The sequence below is a fragment of the Fringilla coelebs genome, assembly GCF_963513975.1.
Source record: "Fringilla coelebs genome assembly, contig: SCAFFOLD_50, whole genome shotgun sequence".
NCBI classification, from domain to species: domain Eukaryota; kingdom Metazoa; phylum Chordata; class Aves; order Passeriformes; family Fringillidae; genus Fringilla; species Fringilla coelebs.
In genome coordinates, this window is record NW_028167515.1 from 267,744 (window position 1) to 278,278 (window position 10,535).

The following is a 10,535-nucleotide window of genomic DNA, read 5'->3' on the forward strand; positions in this document are numbered from 1 at the left end:
CCCAGAGAAATGGCCTGTACACTGGTTCAGGGGCCTGAAACTTTAAAAGGCCGGGTGCCTTCTAGAATTCGGCCTCTCGCAGGATGCCTCACAGACGCAATGTGGCACCAGTGCCAACTTGGTCTGGTTTGTTAGTGCCTAGTGGGTCCTGAAAACTGACACCCAGAACAGCGGCTTGTGAGTTTCGTTTCCTAGGGAAAAAGCCTGTAGAGTGGTTCAGGGTCTTGAGGCCTTAAATTTCAGGGTGCTTACTGGAATTCAGCCTCTCGCTGGATGCCTCCCAGACGCAAGGTGGCACCAGTGCCAACTTGGTCTGGTTTGAGAGTGCCAAGTGGGTCCTGAAAACTGACACGCAGAACAGTAGCTTGTGAGTTTTTGTTTCCCAGGGAAATGGCCTCTAAACTAGTTCAGGGGCCTGAAACTTTAAATGGCCGCGTGCCTTCTGGAATTCGGCCTCTCGCAGGATGCCTCCCAGACGCAATGTGGCACGAGTGCCAACTTGGTCTGGTTTGTTAGTGCCTAGTGGGTCCTGAAAACTGACACCCAGAACAGTGGCTTGTGAGTTTTGTTTCCCAGGGAAAAGGCCTGTACACTGGTTCAGGGGCCTGAAACTTTAAAAGGCCGGGAGCCTTCTGGAATTCGGCCTCTCGCAGGATGCCTCCCAGACGCAAGGTGGCACCGGTGCTTTCTTAGTCTGGTTTGAGAGTGCCTAGTGGGTCCTGAAAACTGACACCTAGAACAGCGGCTTCTGAGTTTTGTTTCCTAGGGAAAAAGCCTGTAGAGTGGTTCAGGGTCGTGAGGCCTTAAATTTCAGGGTGCTTACTGGAATTCAGCCTCTCGCAGGATGCCTCCCAAACGCAAGGTAGCACCAGTGCCCACTTGGGCTGGATTGAGAGTGCCAAGTGGGTCCTGCAAACTGACACCCAGAACAGTGGCTTGTGAGTTTTGCTTCCCAGGAAAATACCCTGTAGAGTGGTTCAGGGTCCTGAGGCCTTAAATTTCAGTCTGCTTACTGGAATTCGGCCTCTCGCAGGATGCCTCCCTGACGCAAAGTGGCACCAGTGCCACCTTTGTCCGGTTTGAGTGTGCCAAGTGGATCCTGCAAACTGAAACCCAGAACAGTGGCTTCTGAGTTTTGTTTCCCAAGGAAAAAGCCTGTAGAGTGGCTAAGGGTCCTGAGGCCTTAAATGGCCAGGTGCCTCCTAGAATTCCGCCTCTCGCAGGATGCCTCCCAGACGCAAGGTGGCACCAGTTCCAACTTGGTCTGGTTTGAGAGTGCCTAGTGGGTTCTGAAAACTGACACCCAGAACAGTGGCTTGTGAGTTTTGTTTCCCAGGGAAAAGGCCTGTACACTGGTTCATGGGCCTGAAACTTTAAATGGCCGGATGCCTTCTGGAATTTGGCCTCTCGCAGGATGCCTCCCAGACGCAAAGTTGCACCGGTGCTTTCTTAGTTTGGTTTGAGAGTGCCAAGTGGATCCTGCAAACTGACACCCAGAACAGTGGCTTCTGAGTTTTGTTTCCCAGGGAAAAAGCCTGTACAGTGGTTCTGGGTCCTGAGGCCTTAAATGGCCAGGTGCCTCCTTGAATTCGGCCTCTCGCAGGATGCCTCCCAGACGCAAGGATACACCAGTGCCAACTTGGTCTGGTTTGAGATTGCCTAGTGGGTCCTGAAAACTGGCACCCAGAACAGTGGCTTCTGAGTTTTGTTTCCCAAGAAAATACCCTGTATAATGGTTCAGGGACTTGAGGCCTTAAATTTCAGGGTGCTTAATGGAATTCGGCCTCTCGCAGGATGCCTCCCAGACGCAATGTGGCACCAGTGCCATCATGGTCTGGTTTTTTAGTTCCAAGTGGGTCCTGAAAACTGACACCCAGAACAGTAGCTTGTGAGTTTTTGTTTCCCATGGAAATGGCCTGTACACTGGTTCAGGGGCCTGAAACTTTAAAAGGCCGGGAGCCTTCTGGAATTCGGCCTCTCGCAGGATGCCTCCCAGACGCAAAGTGGCACCGGTGCTTTCTTAGTCTGGTTTGAGAGTGCCTAGTGGGTCCTGAAAACTTACACCTAGAACAGCGGCTTCTGAGTTTTTTTTCCTAGGGAAAAAGCCTGTAGAGTGGTTCAGGGTCTTGAGGCCTTAAATTTCAGGGTGCTTACTGGAATTCAGCCTCTCGCAGGATGCCTCCCAGACGCAAGGTGGCACCAGTGCCAACTTGGTCTGGTTTGAGAGTGCCTACTGGGTCCTGAAAACTGACACCCAGAACAGTAGCTTGTGAGTTTTTGTTTCCCAGGGAAAAGGCCTGTACACTGGTTCAGGGGCCTGAAACTTTAAATGGTTGGGTGCCTTCTGGAATTCGGCCTCTCGCAGGATGCCTCCAAGATGCAATGTGGCACCAGTGCTTTCTTAGTCTGGTTTGAGAGTGCCTAGTGGGTCCTGAAAACTGACACCCAGAACAGTGGCTTCTGAGTTTTGTTTCCCAGGAAAAAGCCTGTACAGTGGCTTAGGGTCCTGAGGCCTTAAATGGCCAGGTGCCTCCTAGAATTCCGCCTCTCGCAGGATGCCTCCCAGACGGAAGGATACACCAGTGCCAGCTTGGTCTGGTTTGAGATTGCCTAGTGGGTTCTGAAAACTGACACCCAGAACAGTGGCTTCTGAGTTTTGTTTCCCAGGAAAATACCCTGTATAATGGTTCAGGGTCTTGAGGCCTTAAATTTCAGGGTGCTTACTGGAATTCGGCCTCTCGCAGGATGCCTCCCAGACGCAAGGTGGCACCAATGCCAACTTGGTCTGGTTTGAGAGTGCCAAGTGGGTCCTGAAAACTGACACCCAGAACAGTGGCTTATGAGTTTTGTTTCCTAGGGAAAAAGCCTTTAGAGTGGTTCAGGGTCCTGAGGCCTTAAATATCACGGTGCTTTCTGTAAGTCGGCCTCTTGCAGGATGCCTCCCAGACGCAATGTGGCACCAGTGCCAACTTGGTCTGGTTTGTTAGTGCCTAGTGGGTCCTGAAAAATGACACCCAGAACAGTGGCTTGTGAGTTTTGTTTCCCAGGGAAAAGGCCTGTAAACTGGTTCAGGGGCCTAAAACTTTAAATGTGCGGGAACCTTCTGGAATTCGGCCTCTCGCAGGATGCCTCCCAGACGCAATGTGGCACCGGTGCTTTCTTAGTCTGGTTTGAGAGTGCCTAGTGGGTCCTGAAAACTGACACCCAGAACAGTGGCTTCTGAGTTTTGTTTCCTAAGGAAAAAGCCTGTACAGTGGCTCAGGGTCCTGAGGCCTTAAATGGCCAGGTGCCTCCTGGAATTCCACCTCTAGAAGGATGCCTCCCAGACCCTAGGTGGCACCAGTGCCAACTTGGTCTGGTTTGAGAGTGCCTAGTGTGTCCTGAAAACTGACACCCAGAACAGTGGCTTGTGAGTTTTGTTTCCCAGGGAAAAGGCCTGTACACTGGTTCAGGGGCCTGAAATTTTAAATGGTTGGGCGCCTTCTGGAATTCGGCCTCTCGCAGGATGCCTTCCAGACGCAAAGTGGCACCGGTGCTTTCTTAGTTTGGTTTGAGAGTGCCAAGTGGGTTCTGAAAACTGACACCCAGAACAGTGGCTTATGAGTTTTGTTTCCTAGGGAAAAAGCCTTTAGAATGGTTCAGGGTCCTGAGGCCTTAAATATCACGGTGCTTTCTGTAAATCGGCCTCTCGCAGGATGCCTCCCAGACCCAAGGTGGCACCAGTGCCAACTTGGGCTGGTTTGAGAGTGCCTGGTCTGTCCAGCAAACTGCCACCCAGAACAGTGGCTTGTGAGTTTTGTTTCCCAGGAAAATACCGTGTAGAGTGGTTCAGGGTCCTGAGGCCTTAAATTTCAGTGTGCTTACTGGAATTCGGCCTCTCGCAGGATGCCTCCCTGACGCAAAGTGGCACCAGTGCCACCTTGGTCCGGTTTGAGTGTGCCAAGTGGATCCTGCAAACTGACACCCAGAACAGTGGCTTCTGAGTTTTGTTTCCCAGGGAAAAAGCCTGTAAAGTGGCTCAGGGTCCTGAGGCCTTAAATGGCCAGGTGCCTCCTGGAATTCCGCCTCTAGAAGGATGCCTCCCAGACGCAAGGAGGCGCCAGTGCCAACTTGGTCTGGTTTGAGATTCCCTAGTGGGTCCTGAAAACTGACACCCAGAACAGTGGCCTATGAGTTTTGTTTCTTAGGAAAAAAGCCTGTACAGTGGCTAAGGGTCCTGACGCCTTAAAAGGCCAGGTGCCTCCTAGAATTCCGCCTCTCGCAGGATGCCTTGCAGACGCAAGGTAGCACCAGTGCCCACTTGGGCTGGTTTGAGAGTACCTAGTGGGTCCTGAAAACTGACACCCAGAACAGTGGCTTCTGAGTTTTCTTTCCCAGGGAAATAGCCTGTAAAGTGGTTCAGGGTCCTGAGGCCTTAAATTTCAGTGTACTTACTGGAATTGGGCCTCTCGCAGGATGCCTCCCTGACGCCAAGTGGCACCAGTGCCAACTTGGTCTGGTTGGAGAGTGCCAACTGGATCCTTCAAACTGACACCCAGAACAGTGGCTTCTGAGTTTTGTTTCCCAGGGAAAAAGCCTGTACAGTGGTTCTGGGTCCTGAGGCCTTAAATGGCCAGGTGCCTCCTTGAATTCGGCCTCTCGCAGGATGCCTCCCAGACGCAAGGATACACCAGTGCCAACTTGGTCTGGTTTGAGAGTGCCTAGTGGGTCCTGAAAACTGACACCCAGAACAGCGGCTTCTGAGTTTTGTTTCCCAGGAAAATACCCTGTATAACGGTTCAGGGTCTTGAGGCCTTAAATTTCAGGGTGCTTACTGGAATTCGGCCTTTCGCAGGATGCCTCCCAGACGCAAGGTGGCACCAATGCCAACTTGGTCTGGTTTTAGAGTGCCAAGTGTGTCCTTAAAACTGACACCCAGAAGAGTGGCTTCTGAGCGTTTGTTTCCCAGAGAAATGGCCTGTACACTGGTTCAGGGGCCTGAAACTTTAAAAGGCCGGGTGCCTTCTAGAATTCGGCCTCTCGCAGGATGCCTCCCAGACGCAATGTGGCACCAGTGCCAACTTGGTCTGGTTTGTTAGTGCCTAGTGGGTCCTGAAAACTGACACCCAGAACAGCGGCTTGTGAGTTTTATTTCCTAGGGAAAAAGCCTGTAGAGTGGTTCAGGGTCTTGAGGCCTTAAATTTCAGGGTGCTTACTGGAATTCAGCCTCTCGCAGGATTCCTCCCAGACGCAAAGTGGCACCAGTGCCAACTTGGTCTGGTTTGAGAGTGCCAAGTGGGTCCTGAAAACTGACACGCAGAACAGTAGCTTGTGAGTTTTTGTTTCCCAGGGAAATGGCCTGTAAACTAGTTCAGGGGCCTGAAACTTTAAATGGCCGCGTGCCTTCTGGAATTCGGCCTCTCGCAGGATGCCTCCCAGACGCAATGTGGCACGAGTGCCAACTTGGTCTGGTTTGTTAGTGCCTAGTGGGTCCTGAAAACTGACACCCAGAACAGTGGCTTGTGAGTTTTGTTTCCCAGGGAAAAGGCCTGTACACTGGTTCAGGGGCCTGAAACTTTAAAAGGCCGGGAGCCTTCTGGAATTCGGCCTCTCGCAGGATGCCTCCCAGACGCAAGGTGGCACCGGTGCTTTCTTAGTCTGGTTTGAGAGTGCCTAGTGGGTCCTGAAAACTGACACCTAGAACAGCGGCTTCTGAGTTTTGTTTCCTAGGGAAAAAGCCTGTAGAGTGGTTCAGGGTCTTGAGGCCTTAAATTTCAGGGTGCTTACTGGAATTCAGCCTCTCGCAGGATACCTCCCAAACGCAAGGTAGCACCAGTGCCCACTTGGGCTGGTTTGAGAGTGCCAAGTGGGTCCTGCAAACTGACACCCAGAACAGTGGCTTGTGAGTTTTGCTTCCCAGGAAAATACCCTGTAGAGTGGTTCAGGGTCCTGAGGCCTTAAATTTCAGTCTGCTTACTGGAATTCGGCCTCTCGCAGGATGCCTCCCTGACGCAAAGTGGCACAAGTGCCACCTTGGTCCGGTTTGAGTGTGCCAAGTGGATCCTTCAAACTGAAACCCAGAACAGTGGCTTCTGAGTTTTGTTTCCCAAGGAAAAAGCCTGTAGAGTGGCTAAGGGTCCTGAGGCCTTAAATGGCCAGGTGCCTCCTAGAATTCCGCCTCTCGCAGGATGCCTCCCAGACGCAAGGTGGCACCAATGCCAACTTGGTCTGGTTTGTTAGTGCCTAGTGTGTCCTGAAAACTGACACCCAGAACAGTGGCTTGTGAGTTTTGTTTCCCAGGGAAAAGGCCTGTACACTGGTTCAGGGGCCTGAAACTTGTAATGGCCGGGTGCCTTCTAGATTTCGGCCTCTCGCAGGATGCCTCCCAGACGCAAGGTGGCACCGGTGCTTTCTTAGTCTGGTTTGAGAGTGCCTAGTGGGTCCTGAAAACTGACACCCAGAACAGCGGCTTCTGAGTTTTGTTTCCTAGGGAAAAAGCCTGTAGAGTGGTTCAGGGTCTTGAGGCCTTAAATTTCAGGGTGCTTACTGGAATTCAGCCTCTCGCAGGATTCCTCCCAGACGCAAGGTGGCACCAGTGCCAACTTGGTCTGGTTTGAGAGAGTCCAAGTGGGTCCTGAAAACTGACACCCAGAACAGTAGCTTGTGATTTTTTGTTTCCCAGGGAAATGGCCTCTAAACTAGTTCAGGGGCCTGAAACTTTAAATGGCCGCGTGCCTTCTGGAATTCGGCCTCTCGCAGGATGCCTCCCAGACGCAAAGTGGCACCGGTGCTTTCTTAGTCTGGTTTGAGAGTGCCTAGTGGGTCCTGAAAACTGACACCTAGAACAGCGGCTTCTGAGTTTTGTTTCCTAGGGAAAAAGCCTGTAGAGTGGTTCAGGGTCCTGAGGCCTTAAATTTCAGGGTGCTTACTGGAATTCAGCCTCTCGCAGGATGCCTCCCAGACGCAAGGTGGCACCAGTGCCAACTTGGTCTGGTTTGAGAGTGCCTACTGGGTCCTGAAAACTGACACCCAGAACAGTAGCTTGTGAGTTTTTGTTTCCCAGGGAAAAGGCCTGTACACTGGTTCAGGGGCCTGAAACTTTAAATGGTTGGGTGCCTTCTGGAATTCGGCCTCTCGCAGGATGCCTCCAAGATGCAATGTGGCACCGGTGCTTTCTTAGTCTGGTTTGAGAGTGCCTAGTGGGTCCTGAAAACTGACACCCAGAACAGTGGCTTCTGAGTTTTGTTTCCCAGGAAAAAGCCTGTACAGTGGCTTAGGGTCCTGAGGCCTTAAATGGCCAGGTGCCTCCTAGAATTCCGCCTCTCGCAGGATGCCTCCCAGACGGAAGGATACACCAGTGCCAGCTTGGTCTGGTTTGAGATTGCCAAGTGGGTTCTGAAAACTGACACCCAGAACAGTGGCTTCTGAGTTTTGTTTCCCAGGAAAATACCCTGTATAATGGTTCAGGGTCTTGAGGCCTTAAATTTCAGGGTGCTTACTGGAATTCGGCCTCTCGCAGGATGCCTCCCAGACGCAAGGTGGCACCAATGCCAACTTGGTCTGGTTTGAGAGTGCCAAGTGGGTCCTGAAAACTGACACCCAGAACAGTGGCTTCTTAGCATTTGTTTCCCAGAGAAATGGCCTGTAAACTAGTTCAGGGGCCTGAAACTTTAAATGGCTCGATGCCTTCTGGAATTCGGCCTCTTGCAGGATGCCTCCCAGACCCTAGGTGGCACCAGTGCCAACTTGGTCTGGTTTGTTAGTGCCTAGTGGGTCCTGAAAACTGACACCCAGAACAGTGGCTTGTGAGTTTTGTTTCCCAGGGAAAAGGCCTGTACACTGGTTCAGGGGCCTGAAACTTTAAATGTGCGGGAACCTTCTGGAATTCGGCCTCTCGCAGGATGCCTCCCAGACGCAAAGTGGCACCGGTGCTTTCTTAGTCTGGTTTGAGAGTGCCTAGTGGGTCCTGAAAACTGACACCCAGAACAGTGGCTTCTGAGTTTTGTTTCCTAAGGAAAAAGCCTGTACAGTGGCTCAGGGTCCTGAGGCCTTAAATGGCCAGGTGCCTCCTGGAATTCCACCTCTAGAAGGATGCCTCCCAGACCCAAGGTGGCACCAGTGCCAACTTGGTCTGGTTTGAGAGTGCCTAGTGGGTCCTGAAAACTGACACCCAGAACAGTGGCTTGTGAGTTTTGTTTCCCAGGGAAAAGGCCTGTACACTGGTTCAGGGGCCTGAAACTTTAAATGGCCGGGTGCCTTCTGGAATTCGGCCTCTCGCAGGATGCCTTCCAGACGCAAAGTGGCACCGGTGCTTTCTTAGTTTGGTTTGAGAGTGCCAAGTGGGTTCTGAAAACTGACACCCAGAACAGTGGCTTATGAGTTTTGTTTCCTAGGGAAAAAGCCTTTAGAGTGGTTCAGGGTCCTGAGGCCTTAAATATCACGGTGCTTTCTGTAAGTCGGCCTCTCGCAGGATGCCTCCCAGACACAAGGTGGCACCAGTGCCAACTTGGGCTGGTTTGAGAGCGCCTGGTCTGTCCAGCAAACTGCCACCCAGAACAGTGGCTTGTGAGTTTTGTTTCCCAGGAAAATACCGTGTAGAGTGGTTCAGGGTCCTGAGGCCTTAAATTTCAGTGTGCTTACTGGAATTCGGCCTCTCGCAAGATGCCTCCCTGACGCAAAGTGGCACCAGTGCAACCTTGGTCCGGTTTGAGTGTGCCAAGTGCATCCTGCAAACTGACACCCAGAACAGTGGCTTCTGAGTTTTGTTTCCCAGGGAAAAAGCCTGTAAAGTGGCTCAGGGTCCTGAGGCCTTACATGGCCAGGTGCCTCCTGGAATTCCGCCTCTAGAAGGATGCCTCCCAGACGCAAGGAGGCGCCAGTGCCCACTTGGGCTGGTTTGAGAGTGCCTAGTGGGTCCTGAAAACTGACACCCAGAACAGTGGCCTATGAGTTTTGTTTCTTAGGAAAAAAGCCTGTACAGTGGCTAAGGGTCCTGACGCCTTAAATTTCAGTGTACTTACTGGAATTCGGCCTCTCGCAGGATGCCTCCCTGACGCCAAGTGACACCAGTGCCAACTTGGTCTGGTTGGAGAGTGCCAACTGGTTCCTTCAAACTGACACCCAGAACAGTGGCTTCTGTGTTCTCTTTCCCAGGAAAAAGCCTGTACAGTGGTTCTGGGTCCTGAGGCCTTAAATGGCCAGGTGCCTCCTTGAATTCGGCCTCTCGCAGGATGCCTCCCAGACGCAAGGATACACCAGTGCCAACTTGGTCTGGTTTGAGATTGCCTAGTGGGTCCTGAAAACTGGCACCCAGAACAGTGGCTTCTGAGTTTTGTTTCCCAGGAAAATACCCTGTATAATGGTTCAGGGTCTTGAGGCCTTAAATTTCAGGGTGCTTACTGGAATTCGGCCTTTCGCAGGATGCCTCCCAGATGCAAGGTGGCACCAATGCCAACTTGGTCTGGTTTTAGAGTGCCAAGTGTGTCCTGAAAACTGACACCCAGAACAGTGGCTTCTGAGCATTTGTTTCCCAGAGAAATGGCCTGTACACTGGTTCAGGGGCCTGAAACTTTAAAAGGCCGGGTGCCTTCTAGAATTCGGCCTCTCGCAGGATGCCTCCCAGACGCAATGTGGCACCAGTGCCAACTTGGTCTGGTTTGTTAGTGCCTAGTGGGTCCTGAAAACTGACACCCAGAACAGCGGCTTGTGAGTTTTGTTTCCTAGGGAAAAAGCCTGTAGAGTGGTTCAGGGTCTTGAGGCCTTAAATTTCATGGTGCTTACTGGAATTCAGCCTCTCGCAGGATGCCTCCCAGACGCAAGGTGGCACCAGTGCCAACTTGGTCTGGTTTGAGAGTGCCAAGTGGGTCCTGAAAACTGACACGCAAAACAGTAGCTTGTGATTTTTTGTTTCCCAGGGAAATGGCCTCTAAACTAGTTCAGGGGCCTGAAACTTTAAATGGCCGCGTGCCTTCTGGAATTCGGCCTCTCGCAGGATGCCTCCCAGACGCAATGTGGCACGAGTGCCAACTTGGTCTGGTTTGTTAGTGCCTAGTGGGTCCTGAAAACTGACACCCAGAACAGTGGCTTGTGAGTTTTGTTTCCCAGGGAAAAGGTCTGTACACTGGTTCAGGGGCCTGAAACTTTAAAAGGCCGGGAGCCTTCTGGAATTCGGCCTCTCGCAGGATGCCTCCCAGACGCAAGGTGGCACCGGTGCTTTCTTAGTCTGGTTTGAGAGTGCCTAGTGGGTCCTGAAAACTGACACCTAGAACAGCGGCTTCTGAGTTTTGTTTCCTAGGGAAAAAGCCTGTAGAGTGGTTCAGGGTCTTGAGGCCTTAAATTTCAGGGTGCTTACTGGAATTCAGCTTCTCGCAGGATGCCTCCCAAACGCAAGGTGGCACCAGTGCCCACTTGGGCTGGTTTGAGAGTGCCAAGTGGGTCCTGCAAACTGACACCCAGAACAGTGGCTTGTGAGTTTTGCTTCCCAGGAAAATACCCTGTACAGTGCTTCAGGGTCCTGAGGCCTTAAATTTCAGTCTGCTTACTGGAATTCGGCCTCT